At 33.4% G+C, this 16,306-nt stretch overlaps 2 protein-coding genes and 3 non-coding genes across 6 annotated transcripts in view; all 5 read right to left on the reverse strand.

The window, feature by feature from the left end:
• LOC140744208 (prostaglandin reductase 1-like) overlaps positions 1–16,306 on the reverse strand; it is a 315,424-nt gene that overhangs the window by 267,010 nt on the left and 32,108 nt on the right. The gene's annotated exons all lie outside the window — the stretch shown is intronic.
• Positions 1–16,306, reverse strand: part of LOC140744209 (uncharacterized) — a 154,071-nt gene that overhangs the window by 25,373 nt on the left and 112,392 nt on the right. For both annotated transcript variants that reach the window (XM_073075719.1, XM_073075718.1), the window contains one exon: positions 5,867–5,916. The gene's annotated coding sequence lies outside the window, so the exon portion shown is untranslated. The remainder of the gene's footprint in view (positions 1–5,866; positions 5,917–16,306) is intronic.
• Positions 12,398–12,470, reverse strand: TRNAV-AAC (transfer RNA valine (anticodon AAC)). Its single transcript has one exon. It is a non-coding gene; the product is annotated as a tRNA-Val (tRNA).
• On the reverse strand, positions 13,253–13,325 carry TRNAV-AAC (transfer RNA valine (anticodon AAC)). The gene has a single exon. It is a non-coding gene; the product is annotated as a tRNA-Val (tRNA).
• TRNAV-AAC (transfer RNA valine (anticodon AAC)) lies at positions 14,102–14,174 on the reverse strand. The gene has a single exon. It is a non-coding gene; the product is annotated as a tRNA-Val (tRNA).

Consider the following 16,306-nt stretch of genomic DNA (forward strand, 5'->3'; position numbering starts at 1 on the left):
AGAATTCGGCGCCGCTTTATGTTTTTTATTTTTTATTTAATTTTGAATTAAAGCGCACATTTGGAATGGTCTGTTTACACAATCAAGTAGAAAGTTATGTTATCAGATCCTTATGAAGATGTTACTTTTCCTTTTAAGTAAATTAAAGCTCAAATTAAAAACTGCCGGAATGAGCGTAAAATGGCGTTGAATTTTATGCGTATGCTATTTATTTGTTTGTGATTGCTAAGAATTTTAATGTAAAAATACTTTAATTTTACTCGTAATTCGAAAACTGTGTTGCTATTTTTAGATTGGCTGAGATATTTTTAGCTTACCTATGTAAAATTTCAGTTTACATTAATAACGTTTCAACATTCTCACGGGTAACAGATTATACAAAACATAGACACTACATATCACCTTTTAATAGAATGCGGAGGTAATGTTATTGAGTGAATATGGATTAGTGATTTTTGAATGTTTCACTATTTGGCACGCCCTTCAGTCCAAACAGTTTGAAAGTATTTTAAAATGAGGTGTCGTTAGTCGCGTCTAAATTTTGACGGTGACATGTGCTACATTTTAAAGTATTTTTTGTTTTCATAATAATTCTCTAGTTCTACATATTTTTAAGGATTACATTACGAGCGCTATCTTTTATCTTATATTTTATTATCTTTAACCATAGTCATAAAGCAAGACTTAAAGGTAAGTGTCGCTGTAATCACGCGATATAGATTCCTTATGACATGATTGGGTCCTTGGTGATCCCGCGCGGTTCCTAGAATGATTCTCCGCATCCGAATAAGCATTTTATGGTAATACCCTGATACCGTTTCGAGCGAATTATCTATAATTCATTCAGACACATAGGTATGTTGATTACGTGAACTAGCGCAAAGGTATCTGTAGGTAAGTAAAATACTGATGCGTCTGCCGTTTTGAAAAATATATAATTTTAAGTCCACGACTTAATTAGTCAGATAGGATCAGACAATTTTTGTTCCTTTTAACATGTGTGCCATTCCTGTTTTCTTAATGTCATTATCTACTTACATAATAATTGTTCCCGTAGCGTCAGTCATTGGTTTACATTATTATCAAGTTTCATTTTTGTCCATAGATTAGTTTGTACCATTAATTTTATCCGAGTAAAATGGTTGTTACCTGAATAGCTAGACTGACGGACGAAACAGACGAACAAACAGACAATCGACCGGACAGATGGACGATGTAGAACGAATAGATGCACTCAAGGAGCAGAATAAATTGGCCAAAATATACACGAAGAAGGAGGGTAAAACGAGTAAATGGACAATGTACACATAGCGTCTGATACAAAGAAGATTTTGGGTTCGTTTCACAGCGAGACAGACGTCTAAATAAGGAATGTTTAATTTTATCTGGGTCTGGGAGCCATACTTGTATGTGGCACCAATACAGGAGGTTACAAAATCCTAAAATATAAACATCGCAGGTACATAAGAACACACAGAAAGAACCGCTTCTAAGTCACCTATAAAATAAGATACATTCAGCCTCAGAAAACAAAGTGAGCTATAGATTTACCAAGACGCGAGCCTCAGATGGTGTTGTTGATTTCATTATGTCAGAGCGAGTAACGTAATGAGGGGGCGATTCAATCAAACCAGTTACCTTTGTCCAAGAATGCTGGGTATAATCTGGTATTCTCTAATGGCCTAGCATTTACATTAGTGCTGATTAGTCGAATGCGCGTGCGCAGCTCGATGTGATAAATGCACGCGCGCAAACAAGATTAATAGAGACAAATAGAGTGGATTGTAACGAACTTTCCTAATTAAATATTGTATTTATTTATTGTTTACATTTGTTTTTGTCTTGCATATTAATGATGTAGCGTGAATAATGACATCGGAGAAGTAAGACTTATACACTTTTATAACTGGTTGTCTAGAAGGCTTGTAATGACCTGTCCTTGTTTTCCATTTTCTATAAGCGCGCATGGAGTCCATCTGATGGTAAATGACACAAACATAAACATTTGGAATCAACTCCAGATAACGTTAGAGCCCTACCTGTGATCGGCCACAGATGCATCGCTATCCCTGAGAACTAAGTTGGAACGTCTCGTATATATCTCTCATATATCTCCGTTACCACGCCCTTCAATCCAGATCACGGCAGCGCTTAACACTGTTGTTATTAGGCGGAAAAAGTTGTGGCGGTGTCGCCAGCGGAGTTAACTGTATTTTAACTGTTTTATTTTTAATAAACGAGTACTTCCGGAATTGTCAGCTGCCAGAGGCCACGCCTGTTTGCAGTAATTTAAATATCATCAAACGTATAGAAATAAAATTCACTATTTGTGATGATATAAGCAATTACGATTATTTTATACTACACATGATTTAATAATAAGAAAGTGACGCTTAAATAAAACATCTCATTTATGTAATTGGTAGATACTACATACATACTAATAAATTCCTTATAATTAGCAATTATTAATGTTAACGACCATTTCATAATATTATAGGTAAATAAACTCGCCGTATAATTTATTATTTAAATGTTTTAACACGTAATCATAAAACAAATGTCAATTATAATTTATCTATGTATGTAAATTTAAATCTAGTTTTGTTCAATTAAGTGTAAATTTTTTGTCGTTATGTATGCATTACAAATTATTTATCATTTGCTTTAAACGTGCAGGAAATCATAATGCCTGGGAAATTTAAAACAAAGTTTGTGAAATGTGCTTATACAAATTGTCCTGGGACAGTAAAAGGTTAAATAGGAAGTGCAGAATACGATTTTTTTTTAAAGTTAACCGACGAGTTTAATTGGATCATTGGCACCAAATTGCTTGTCTGTTAGTTACTACAAAACTTAAAATTAATTATTACATAACTTTATTAACTTATTCCGTCATTTCTATACTTGAAAAGAGTATTTAAACGCTCACAAATAACAAATATTGACAAGTACTTTTATCTACCTAAAAACATAAACTAAGTGGGTGGTCTCAAACAATAAACTACCTACCAAAAATCATTTCTAAACAAATATTTTGAAGGTAAACACATTTTTGCTCCTTTATTTGCCTGAACTGTGTTCTTACGTAAAATTTAAGTGCTCATAGTTCAATCGTAAATAATCCCAAGATTAAGCAATAGGTTTCTATCTTGGTGAGCCGTGAAATTGACGAGTGGTAGTAACATAAATAAATTCAATGAAATTAAATTTATTCTATAAAATTGTGGAATTACATTAAATATTGTACGATTCGAAGAGCAAGGTAAGAATTCATAGTTTCTGTGCTTACGTAAGTTATTTATTACATTATTTTTGAATATTTACTACTTCATAAATGTAGTCTTTAATGTATATGTAAATAAACTATGTAAAGAACTTACATAAGAATAAGACAAAAATATTTCTAATAAAACAATACTTAGGGTATAAATAAGCATAAGATAAGGCTAGGTACCTACATGGGTGACTTGAACAGCAACATCGTGATATTCTGCCTGTACCGCACACTGAGGTGCTGTTGTTGTTCTTTACAGATGGTGGTCGACGGCAGTGTTTATACATACAAGTGATAGTTATGGGAAAGTAATGTTACTTACCTATAATGGACAAAAAGCGGTAAGTTAATTTAAAACTATTTGTTGTTTATGTGGTTCACTGCAGTATGCAAGACAAAAGTAGCTTCAAAAACTATTGCACAACACACAAACATATACGACTTTCTATAATTTCCAATTTGTCTTATGTTAAGGAAATAATTATAAAAACAAGCGCATCGCCGTGAGATCTGCGGTAGAATTACATGTGGAAGTAGAAAGCGGAAAGTAAACAATTAATTCGACATTTATTTCGCCATGAACACCCACTTCTGTCACTACCGACGAGTGTAAATAATCGCTAAGGATTTGATCGCTTTAAAAGGTAACTTGGTAAACAATAATGAGCCGTCGTAAAGGTTACCGGCTTGACCTTTGATAAGTATGTATTTTACTCATCTAAGGGTTTGACGCTCAGAAGGTTTCATGTGCATTGCCCGGCCAAACAGATATCTAAACGATTTTTGATTTTTGTTTTATGTTTTTGTATTAAGTAGTCTTTAAGTGTCAATAATGCCCATGACACAAAAAATCCTACTACGAGTGTAATAAATTTATTGTGCAGCATTTACGCTGCTGCGTTCTATTTACAGGAAGCTTTGACACCTACATGTTTTCGAACTTAGTCCTCAGAGCAGCAACACATTTATGATCGAAATTAATTCGGTTTGAAGTTGAACCCTCTAAACATCAACTGAATCTCATGTTTCTTCTAAATAAAAAATACCCTCATTTCTTATTAATTCGTCAGTAATAAGACAAGCGCCTTGATCTGTGCGTAATGCAATCTCGTTGGCACGCACTGTGCATATCTGAAAACAAATCTGAAAACTATCTCGCGAACGATCCAATTAATCGCCGTAGAGATGGGAGATTGCTATCATTGTATAATTGGTACAAGCAGAGTTATCTGGTTAACTGACCGATAGTGATACGTATTCGTTGAAGGCGTTAGAAATCTCTGGTTCGACATCCGCGGCACCACCTCCACCCATATTTCTGACTAATAACAGAATTGTTAAGCGCTGCTGGGTTCTGGGTTGAAGGGTGTGATAAGGGAGACATACTTTTCCGAGGCATTCCAGCCTAGTCCTCAAGAGGAGTGGTGCATCTGTAACCGACCTCAGGTGGCAATCTAATCTGGGGTTGATTACGGATGTCCATGCGCAGCAGTAGCCACTTACTATCAGATGGACTGCATGCTCAATGCTCATCACTACTCTAATATTATAAAAAAAAGTTAACTGACCGATGGTTACACGAATTCGTAACCGATGCCGCATTACGAATAGTTATTCTAATAGTGTGCTTTGACGTCATACCGAGTTACCGTTTGGATTGCATTCGATTGAGGAATTTGACATACATGTCAATGAGTATGTATCAATAAGAAACTTACGTGTCTAGCATTTGTATCAGAAACGTGTGAACAACTTGGATTAAAGGAAATACTTGAATACACTTATCTGTTAACTGATGTCGTTATCGTGATGACGTTATGACTGTAGGACATCACTAACTGTGAATTTGCTCCGGTCAGTTTTATACTTAACGAGCTTTTGCCCGCGGCCTCGCTCGCGTTACGAAGTAATATTCAAGTAAGTTTCATCCCCTATTTTATCCCCATGGGGGTAGAATTAATCAAAATCCTTTTTTAGCGGATGCCTACGTCATAACATCTACCTGCATACCAAATTTCAGCCCGATCCGTCCAGTGGTTTGGGCTGTGCGTTGATAGATCACTATGTCAGTCAGTCACCTTTGAGTTATATATATTTAGAAGTTCTATACTAAACTAAATATAAGGATTTAGGAATAAGACTATTAGTTCAAATTGATAGGTGTGTGTAAAATTAAAGCGATATCTACCTCCATTTATGGAAATCTCATTTCTGCGCTGCTTAACCAATAATACCTTTAACTTTGTTAAAAATGTTACTTAATACACCAGAAATGGTCAAAATCATAACAGTAGAAACATACGGAACTCATCAATGGACATTTCGTGTAATAAACTTCCAAAGAAACACCATACTCGGTGTAAATTACAATCTTACGAAATTGACGTAAAAACGAATACCGTGCAATAATACCCCTTCATTATTGTAGTTTTTGTCCATTTCATTTTCTCTTTCACGACACCGCCTACACAGGAATCCCTTGCCGAACTCGTCAATTAGCAACACACGTATGTAATCGGTATTTATTACATGTATTTAATCGGTATTTATTAACCGCTTTCATTTCTTTGAATGCACTTTTTAACTCACCTTTATATAGCAGTTATCGCGTAACTTTCTTGAGATATCTCGACGGTTACCTGAAAAAACAAACAACCGTTAGATCGAATATCAGGAAATTCTATTCGTGCTTTCAAGATAATTCATTCAATCAAATTCGCAGCCTGTTATTCGTTATGAAATTGAAATTGAGTCTTGTTCAAACAGATTTATGGGCAGACTACCGTAATAGTGATTTCCTACATGACTTTTGATCTCGGGGCACGTAATCGAGACTGTAATGAATGAATGAATGGTTTAAGTACGTGTTGTTTTTGACTTGAATTTACTAATACAGTTGTAATTAGAAATTACTACGAGTACCTATATTGTAAGACGCGTGTTTAGGATTTGTTTCGTTTTTGGTGTAACAAGTAATAAATTTAAAACTTTTAGACTTTTTGTATTTTAACTAAACATTTAACATAAAGAACATCAGTAGACTATAAAATGATGTATAGTTACGTACTAAGTCTGTTAAATAATATGATAACATTAGGCTAATCTTTACTACTTTTCTTTGTAAATACTTCTATTTTGTTGTTGTTCTAAGTGACAAGTACGGATAGGTATAAGTTATAGTTTACAGCCCAACATTTCGAAGTTTATGTTGCCATTTTAATTGGTCATTTTTTAAAGTTGCTCAAGTTAAAATTAAGTATCTCGTACTTTCTTTAGCGGCGCCACATTTGCTTGCCAAATTATCCACAACACTTTTAATTATCTTGGCGCCAACTATCTTTACAGATACAAATTTTAAGCCATTAATCTTAGAGAAATTTGGACCCCATTAATATGATTCATGGGTCAAGCTGAAGTTAAGTACCGACATATAGTTCAAAACCAAAATGGTACTTTGTCAAAAATACACCTTTAGTTTTTGCTGCCAACATAATTTTATAAAAAACCAAATAGATTTCTAATATATTCGTAATATTTAATCAACGTTACTAGTAAATGAAGTAATACTAATAAGTAGCGAAAATACAAGGTATTTAAAAAAAGTGGTCATTTTATGAAACACAGTAAAATTCACATCTAGCGATCGAAAAACACCCATCTTATTTTTTTTTTTTGTAAGAGCAATCATTTTCGATATTGATGCATAGAGCATAAAATTCACAAGTGTGATAGGACCACAGAGCTAGAATTACATCCAATAGGCAACGTTGCTGCTTTGAACAATATTCATTAAGATTAAATTAGCTCAAATTTAAGTTTTTCATTTTAATAGTTTTATCAATAAAATGGACAGGCTACCTGATGATAAGAAATCATGAACCATGAGAAATCATGAAATGTTCGCAGACCTTAAAAAAAGATATTTTTGCACCGTTTATAAAAGCCCTATGACATAATCTTCCGGAATACCTCGGAAGGTGGATGGCACAAATGCCATATACCCGATAAAAAAGATATTTGATGTACTTCCGCCTTTATTCCTATTTACTGATCTTTGTCAGCTCTAGTTGCGCTTGCGCATGATTATTAGGAGCGTCTGATAAATAATCGCCTCACGCGGGGTCAATAAACGCATCCGATGCTTTTTGCAAAGCTAATGATGGTAAACAGTTACCCGCTATTTGTTTTGCCCGTGAAATATTGATTGAACGAATTTGTTCACGTAGGATGTACCCATTCATCTGCGAGGATTAGTAGAGAAACCATCAACTACACCCATTTATCAGATCCAATCATGTTTTTGTCATAAAGACAGAAGTTTTGATGGATTGGTTCTTGGGTGGCGATCCAATCAGAACAAACGTAATTTTAAGGCTTTAGTTCGATCAAGATTTGTTTAAAACGTTTAACTGTTTACCTGCATTATGGTGTATTGCATACAAAGTCCTGCATTTGATTTTGGACCAGATACATATATTCACAGAGTCGATCTCGGTACAAGTATGAAAACAGAATAATAAAAACGAATGCTTCATTTTGTTGTTCGAGAATTCTTAAAGAATTTAATTTCCAATTATCTAGCGATGGAAAACAGTTTTAAGTAGTTGATTTCTTTTATGATTTTACTCACATAAAAACAACTTGCACAAAGCCATTAATTTCACTATTGATCGTCAGCAATTGGAATTTAATTTAAATTATATTTCAGCTTTATATCATATTGAATGAAAAAGTGGTCTGTTTAGCAAAAAGTGGATGTCATATCGCGTTCATCTTTTCTATACGAGTACGTTCTCGTTAGACTTGTCAGATACGCTTTTACCCTTCTCTACTCATAAATTGATTTTACGCCTCGGATGGATTTTTAAATTGCCATGTTATGTCATTGAAACAGACCGTTTTAATAGTAGCAGGTTTAAATGTACCTACAATACCTTGTTTTGTTGCTAAAATTAGTGTCGCTATCACTCTTACGTTTTGTTTACTTTCAGAAGTCAATTCCTCATGGCTTTTAAGGAAAATAACATAATATTTGTTCTTACTTTCTACTGTATATGTTTGTTTATTAATAACTTTTTTTTTCATTTTAATTTATATAAATCGCTTCTCATTGTATTCGTACATGCTAATTTATTTAACTGCTCGACCGATTTCATTATGATTTTCTGAGTCTGCATTTTAAATGCCACAAGTAGCGCTATTTTCAAAATCTATTATTTTTATAGCAGGTCAGCTTCTGGTATGTTTTCCTAGTAGGTACTCATTTTGTCTACTTTAGTCATCAATACCCCTTACTTTGTACCGTATCTAACAATAATTATTTCAATAATAATTCTGTAAAGAATCTACTTTGAATAAAATATTATGATATTTTTTATGCAAAAAATACTCGTATTGTTACTTAAACTTATATCATATTTTAAATAAGTTTTACAATAATATCATTTATAAACTACTAACTACTAGACGCAATAAGATTATTATCGCAAACTAACGCATTTCCTTTTATTTTCTATGTTCCTTGTAAATTATCTTCTTAATTGACTTTACTCGTCAGAACCATACAATCCGCATCCGGTCTTATTTACGACATAATCAGAGTTTACATCGCCTTACTTTATGCTTTCATATAAATTTTTGCTCTTTATAAATATAATTGGCGTGCTAATGCGCTTCCGTTCACATTCGTTATCTTAAACTGTGTATTTTAATACATTAATAATAATATTTCATATAATTTTAATTTAATTTTTATTTTAAATAGCTAAATAGTTATTATAATTATATTGTTAATAATATTTATTATACCGTAGCTTAAGTAGAAGTAGTGATTTAATAGAAATTTAATGCAACAGTAAAGCGAAAATATCTTTGCAAAAAGACAGAGATAATAAAACATATTAGGACACACTAATATATGTAATGTAATCGGTTAAAACAATTCTTAAGCCAAGGAACATTTATAGTTTATTTTCAATACGTTCATTGAATTACAAATTTAGTCATAATCGTTAAAAAGCATTTACCTAAGTTTGTAAACTTACTTTTGGTTCGCGACTGATAAGTCTGAGACCGAAGGTTTATTTTAATGTAAGTTTCGCTTTATTCAAAACGCCACGTAATATTTAAAACGAAGACATGTTTTGGTCTTTAATATTTACCTATGTATACACAACGTCTTAGCGCGAATTAATTTCCATAAGCAAATCTCGTATACAACACGGCCGGTTGCGTGAATCTCGCAATGACGTAACTGTTAAGGTGCGACAGTATAATGCGAATAAATTACGATGATATCCAATTTTAAACTAAATATATGCAAATATATTTCAATTCATATTTTTAGTGAATTATAAAAATGTTAGAATGTCTTAAACAGTTAGAATGGAGCATAACTCACGCTTTTATCATAACAATTACCGTTTTAGGAAATGAAAATAAATTTTGAACTAAATTGCCGTAAATACGAGTAAAATATGATACAGTCGAATAATAAATACTTTATTCAAATTCATGTTTATTTACATGACTTTTATAATGTATATAATTATATTCAATTACTTAAAAAGCTTCAATTATTTTGTGGAATAACATTACTTCCGTATTTAAATTTTAAATTAGAATTAAAATTAGTTTTATTTAAATTAGGAATATTAAAATAGAACATGACTGTAGTTTAAGACAAATACTTTTGTTAGGTAGTAGTCGTTCAATTTCATAAAACTTACGTATGTCATCATCCCTAATTATGGTTTATGTTTGTGATTATTCCCGAATTTTTCAGTGAGACTCAATCAGATTCAATTAGATATAGTTTCATATCGAATTAAATTTATAACAACGGAAAATATAATGTTTATAGATTGATTATACGGAATAAGTTACTTATTTTTTTTTATGAAAATGAGGCTTATATTTTTAAATCTTGCAATAGATACCACAGCCAGCGCTAAAACTGAGTAAATCATACGATTAAAACGAATTTTGTAATCATAAAACTAAACCTCACCACTCAAGTATAAAACTAATGTTATACTATTAATTTTAATGTATCACAACACTTCTCTCCAAATATCACCATACACATTAACACTAGCAACTCCCCCGGGCGAGTGCAATACCGCTATTTCGCTTAACGAAACGCGTTATTATATTTTCTTTTTCAATAGCATCATTTATTTCCCCAACAATGGCGGACATGACATTTGAGGTAATTTATGTCTCAGTACATTAATTTCAACTAAAGTGAATATAATAATATGGAGCGATATTGCAGTGCTTTCTACGTGTGAAATTTTTGTTTGGTATAAATTACTTACTGCGAACGATATCTTGAGATATTTCGATAAGAAATATAATATGAGATGTGATTAATCGTTTACAGTAGAAACTTCAGCTACCAATATTAATAATTTTATAGAAGCCTGAGATCTATAATATGTAATAGATTAGCTATATCTTACATATTTATGGTACAAGAAAAAGAAAGGAGACAAATGAAATTTTTATTTATGGGAAATATCGGCAGGTCGATCACCGATGCTTTGCTTTACCTTCTTCAGAGTTTAGCTAAAGTACAAATAATAGGTATTATTATTAAGTAGTCTTTTATACTTTTTAGTTAGAGTTTAGCTAAAAGACTAATAATAGGTAATAATATTATTCTTTTAGCTAAACTCTGACACATTTAACTGTGACTCAATTCGTTATTTCTATTTGTTATTTAAATTCGTTACTCAATTCGATATTTTATAAAAACTGTTTGTAAAAAATTCAATTTTAATTTCAATCGTCATCAATTCATCGACTACCGTTCGAGTTTTGTGGACATATACTTATTTATATAGAAGTAGAATTATTTTCATAAAAATATAAATATATTGAACCTCTCGATCGAGGGTTCCGAGGTTCAAATCCCAGGCACGCACGTCAGATTTTTCGAAATGATGTGCGTATTAGAAATTAATTATCACTTGCTAAAACGGTGAAGGAAAACATCGTGAGGAAACCTGCATACCTTAGCAATTTATAAAAAAAAATCTCAAAGGTATGTGAAGTCTATCAATATGCACTTGGCCAGCGCGGTGGACTATGGCCTAATCCTTCTCATTCTGAGAGGAGACCCGTGCCCAGCGGGTCTCCTCTCAGAATGAGAAGGATATATATAGTAAAGCTATAATATAATAGTAGAGATTTTTTGCATTATCTTTTAAATCAAACATCGGCTTTACATAGGTACCTATACATATATTATTTATAATGAAATACATAGCAATTGTGTCTCTACAGTCCAACCACGACAGAACCTCCGTCGCTAAGTGTACCCATATCTTACAATCCTAACATTCCAAGTACAAAGACCATACAGAGAAATGTCTTTAGATTAATATCACGCCTGTATTCAACAGATACGGGGGTTCGTTATAACCAAACGCAATCTATCCTGATAAGATAGGAGTAAATCTTACGTGTCGAGTTGCCACCATTAGCGGAACGGGAAACAATGAGTCCAACGGGAATTAGTATGGACAGCCGCTGGCTAACCGTAAGCCTAGAATATTTATATGGGAATTCGCAGCGGTATAGCCAATATTGATAAAGTTTTATTGTGGTTATTAGCTGTCGGTGTTGTTTGAATTATGTTATGTAGTACTGATAGTGATATAACTGTCTCTAGGTTGGATGCTGAGGCACTACTGTCACACCTGTTTTTACTTAAAAAATAAAAGGCTTTTACACTTATAGACTGGAACACTTACTAAGCGTGAACGCCTTGGAAAAGTTTGTCTCCCTTACCACACCCTTCAAACCACAACACAGCAGCGCTTAACACTGCTGTTATTAGGCTGAAATAGGTGTGGCGGTGGTGCCGCCGGAGTCTAACCACCACCTTCAAAAAGCTGATATTTCACTACGAAAAAAAATAACATTTATTGTATTCTACCCGTGCGAAGCGCGGGCGGGTTGTTAGTGTAATATAAAATTAATGACAAAAATTGTGTGTTTGTTCTTTTAACACACAATTTAGTATAAAACCTTATATTTTGTTTATAGTACATTTAAAAAGAGAAAAGTGAAAAAACATATAAAACAGCCAAAAGGACAACCTACGTGATAGATTGCCTCCAGAGAGATTTGAACTCCCGACCCATGGCTTGTTAGACCATTGCTCTAACCTCTGAGCTATGGAGGCTGTTGCTTTAAATCTCGAAAACTCCTATTGGTTGTGATCAATAGCTACAGCGCATGCGCGATACTCTGCAGGGTAGCCCTTTGGCCATTTTTTCTATCACGCGGGTTTGTATCTACGTGGGGTCCGTATGTAGGTATACCTACATACCACTTGCATCCTATTGTTTGATATATACTTTTCTAACATAATGTTTCTACATAAATTTGAATTCTACCTCCTTCATGACTATTTCAAACATTGTACAGAAAGTTTAATTGCCTCCAGAGAGCCAATATTGTTAAAGTTTTATTTGTGTTATTAGCTGTCGGCGTCGTGATAGTGATATAACTGTCTCTAGGTTGGATGCCGAGGCACTACTGTCACACCTGTTTTTACTTAAAAAATAAAAGGCTTTTACACTTATAGACTGGAACACTTACTAAGCGTGAACGCCTTGGAAAAGTATGTCTCCCTTACCACACTCTTCAAACCACAGCATAGCAGCGCTTAACACTGCTGTTATTAGGCTGAAATAGGTGTGGCGGTGGTGCCGCCGGAGTCTAACCACCACCTTCAAAAAGCTGATATTTCACTACGAAAAAAAATAACATTTATTGTATTCTACCCGTGCGAAGCGCGGGCGGGTTGTTAGTGTAATATAAAATTAATGACAAAAATTGTGTGTTTGTTCTTTTAACACACAATTTAGTATAAAACCTTATATTTTGTTCATAGTACATTTCAAAAGAGAAAAATGAAAAAAACATATAAAAACAGTCAAAAGGACAACCTACGTGATAGAATGCCTCCAGAGAGATTTGAACTCCCGACCCATGGCTTGTTAGACCATTGCTCTAACCTCTGAGCTATGGAGGCTGTTGCTTTGAATCTCAAAAACTCCTATTGGTTGTGATCAATAGCTACAGCGCATGCGCGATACTCTGCAGGGTAGCCTTTTGGCCATTTTTTCTATCACGCGGGTTTGTATCTACGTGGGGTCCGTATGTAGGTATACCTACATACCACTTGCATCCTATTGTTTGATATATACTTTTCTAACATAATGTTTCTGACATAAATTTGAATTCTACCACCTTCATGACTATTTCAAACATTGTACAGAAAGTTTCATTGCCTCCAGAGAGCCAATATTGATAAAGTTTTATTTGTGTTATTAGCTGTCGGCGTCGTGATAGTGATATAACTGTCTCTAGGTTGGATGCCGAGGCACTACTGTCACACCTGTTTTTACTTAAAAAATAGGCTTTTACGCTTATAGACTGGAACACTTACTAAGCGTGAATGCCTCGGAAAAATATGTCTTCCTTACTACACCCTTCAAACCACAACACAGCAGCGCTTAACACTGCTGTTGTCAGGCTGAAATAGGTGTGGCGGTGGTGCCGCCGGAGTCTAACCACCACCTTCAAGAAGCTGATATTTCACTACGAAAAAAATTAACATTTATTGTATTCTACCCGTGCGAAGTGCGGGCGGGTTGTTAGTGTAATATAAAATTAATAACAAAAAATATGTGTTTGTTCTTTTAACACACAATTTTATATAAACCTTATATTTTGTTCATAGTACATTTCAAAAGAGAAAAGTGAAAAAACATAAAAACAGCCAAAAGGACAACCTACGTGATAGATTGCCTCCAGAGAGATTTGAACTCCCGACCCATGGCTTGTTAGACCATTGCTCTAACCTCTGAGCTATGGAGGCTGTTGCTTCAAATCTCGAAAACTCCTATTGGTTGTGATCAATAGCTACAGCGCATGCGCGATACTCTGCAGGGTAGCCCTTTGGCCATTTTTTCTATCTACGTGGGGTCCGTATGTAGGTATATCTACATACCACTTACATCCTATTGTTTGATATATACTTTTCTAACATAATGTTTCTGACATACAAATTTGCATTCTACCTCCTTCATGACTATTTCAAACATTGTACAGAAAGTTTCATTGCGTTGTCATATCTGTCTGAAAATCCAATAGTAGTACTATTGGATTAGTCATATCTGTCTGAAAATGACAAATCCAATAGTGAAGACATGACAACGCAATGAAACTTTCTGTACCATGTTTGAAATAGTCATCAAGGTGGTAGAATTCAAATTTGTATGTCAAAAACATTATGTTAGTAGTATTATTGGATTTTCAGACAGATATGACAATTTCAAACCTTGTCTAGTAAGTTATATTCCTTTAGTTGTATACATGTATGTTGTACCGTTTAGTTCTAACATCGGCATTAAATTAGCGTTTGCGTGTTGCTCAGGATCTGTTCAAGCGACTCACAAAGAACCACTCAGTTTAAATGCAAATACAGTAGTTACAACCTATTTTACAGTTAGCACTAATTTAAAAGCTAAGGAAGTTGCAAGATATATCAATAAGAACGGAGTGCGTTACCAAATACGTAAAGTATTACAAAAAATATTTCACTTGAAAGGTTATTAATATGATCGAATATCACATGTAAAGGTAAGTTAAAGAAGGTGATTTTTTCTAAATTAATGCACAATTGATCAACAAAGTGACCACCAAACTATGGCCTAAATCTTTCTTATTGTGAGATGAATCTTATCAAAGCCACGAACTTTGGCTAGCGACAAGCACAATGCTAATAAATGTTCACTCAGAAAAACATCACATTTTTGTCCAAGTTCTCTATGACACGACAGCAAAGACAGACAATCAAAATGGCGAATCTAATTTTAGCAGAGACTTGGATTTTTTTTAAATTCTATATCTATTAATTTTAGTGTATCATATAGGTACTAATTATTTCACAGTCAACTTTCTCGTTTTTGAAAACATTTTCCTTGTTAAAACGTCTCTTGTTTCAATGTTAGATTCTAAACCAGTGTAACCGCGGTTACTGCACGCGACGCGAGATTTAGTGCCGTGTAAGAACATGACGTAGACAGAGTGAACATGGGACCTGATAAAGATGAAGATTGATTACGCATATGTTTGTTAGAATTACAACTGTTTTGCCTATTTTTAGGGAAATATCATGACATGATGAACAAACATATTAAACATATAGCGAGCCAAAAGTTTATTGTAAAGGCTTTAAATTGTTAGCAATATAGATAGCAAATAAATTTACTATATAGTAGGTAGGTACTAAGCCATTTTAGTACTATAAAAATATCCAAAGAAGCCTTATTATAAATCGTCTTTAACACTGGACAGTTATAACAAAACCAAATAATACTGCCCCTGAAAATACAGCCTATACAGGTACTTCCCACAATTTAAGTAAATTATTTATTATTAATTTATAATGTTTCAAAATCAACTAGGCCGTCTGGTATGCGGGGCGCGTCAAAGAATTCTTCCCTCAAAATCCACGAAAATAGATAAACCATATTTAATAAACATCAAGCACTATACAGTATGTTCCATTTTATATCTTAACTTCGAAAATATTGTTAACAAAAGCTAATGTGTATAAAATCTAAATAAATCTGTACAAACATAACACATGAGTAGGCAAAGTATTATCTAAGATCGTATAAAATCACACATTCGCATATTATAAAATTGGAGTGATAGAGAAATTGTTTGGCCTACTTTATTTTTAATAAGCCCCGTTTACTTTATCTTAAATATTTAAAATCTCTCTTACATAAAAGTGTGAAGTGTTTTGATGGTTACGTGAGATACTATAATATTTGCTTTCACTTGTTTGTAATTTAAGAGTAGCTTAGATAAATATCGAAATATCTAAAATGGTTAGAAAAACGTTATTGGAATTAAAAGTTGGTTAAAAAACAGCGCAAGTGTTAAAAACATTAGAAATTTGTGAGAAATTGTACTTTTATAGAAAGTTCGTATTGATCG

Source organism: Epargyreus clarus, unplaced genomic scaffold (genome assembly GCF_041222505.1).
Source record: "Epargyreus clarus isolate Ecla_fem2 unplaced genomic scaffold, WU_Ecla_fem_2.2 ptg000008l, whole genome shotgun sequence".
Lineage (NCBI taxonomy): Eukaryota > Metazoa > Arthropoda > Insecta > Lepidoptera > Hesperiidae > Epargyreus > Epargyreus clarus.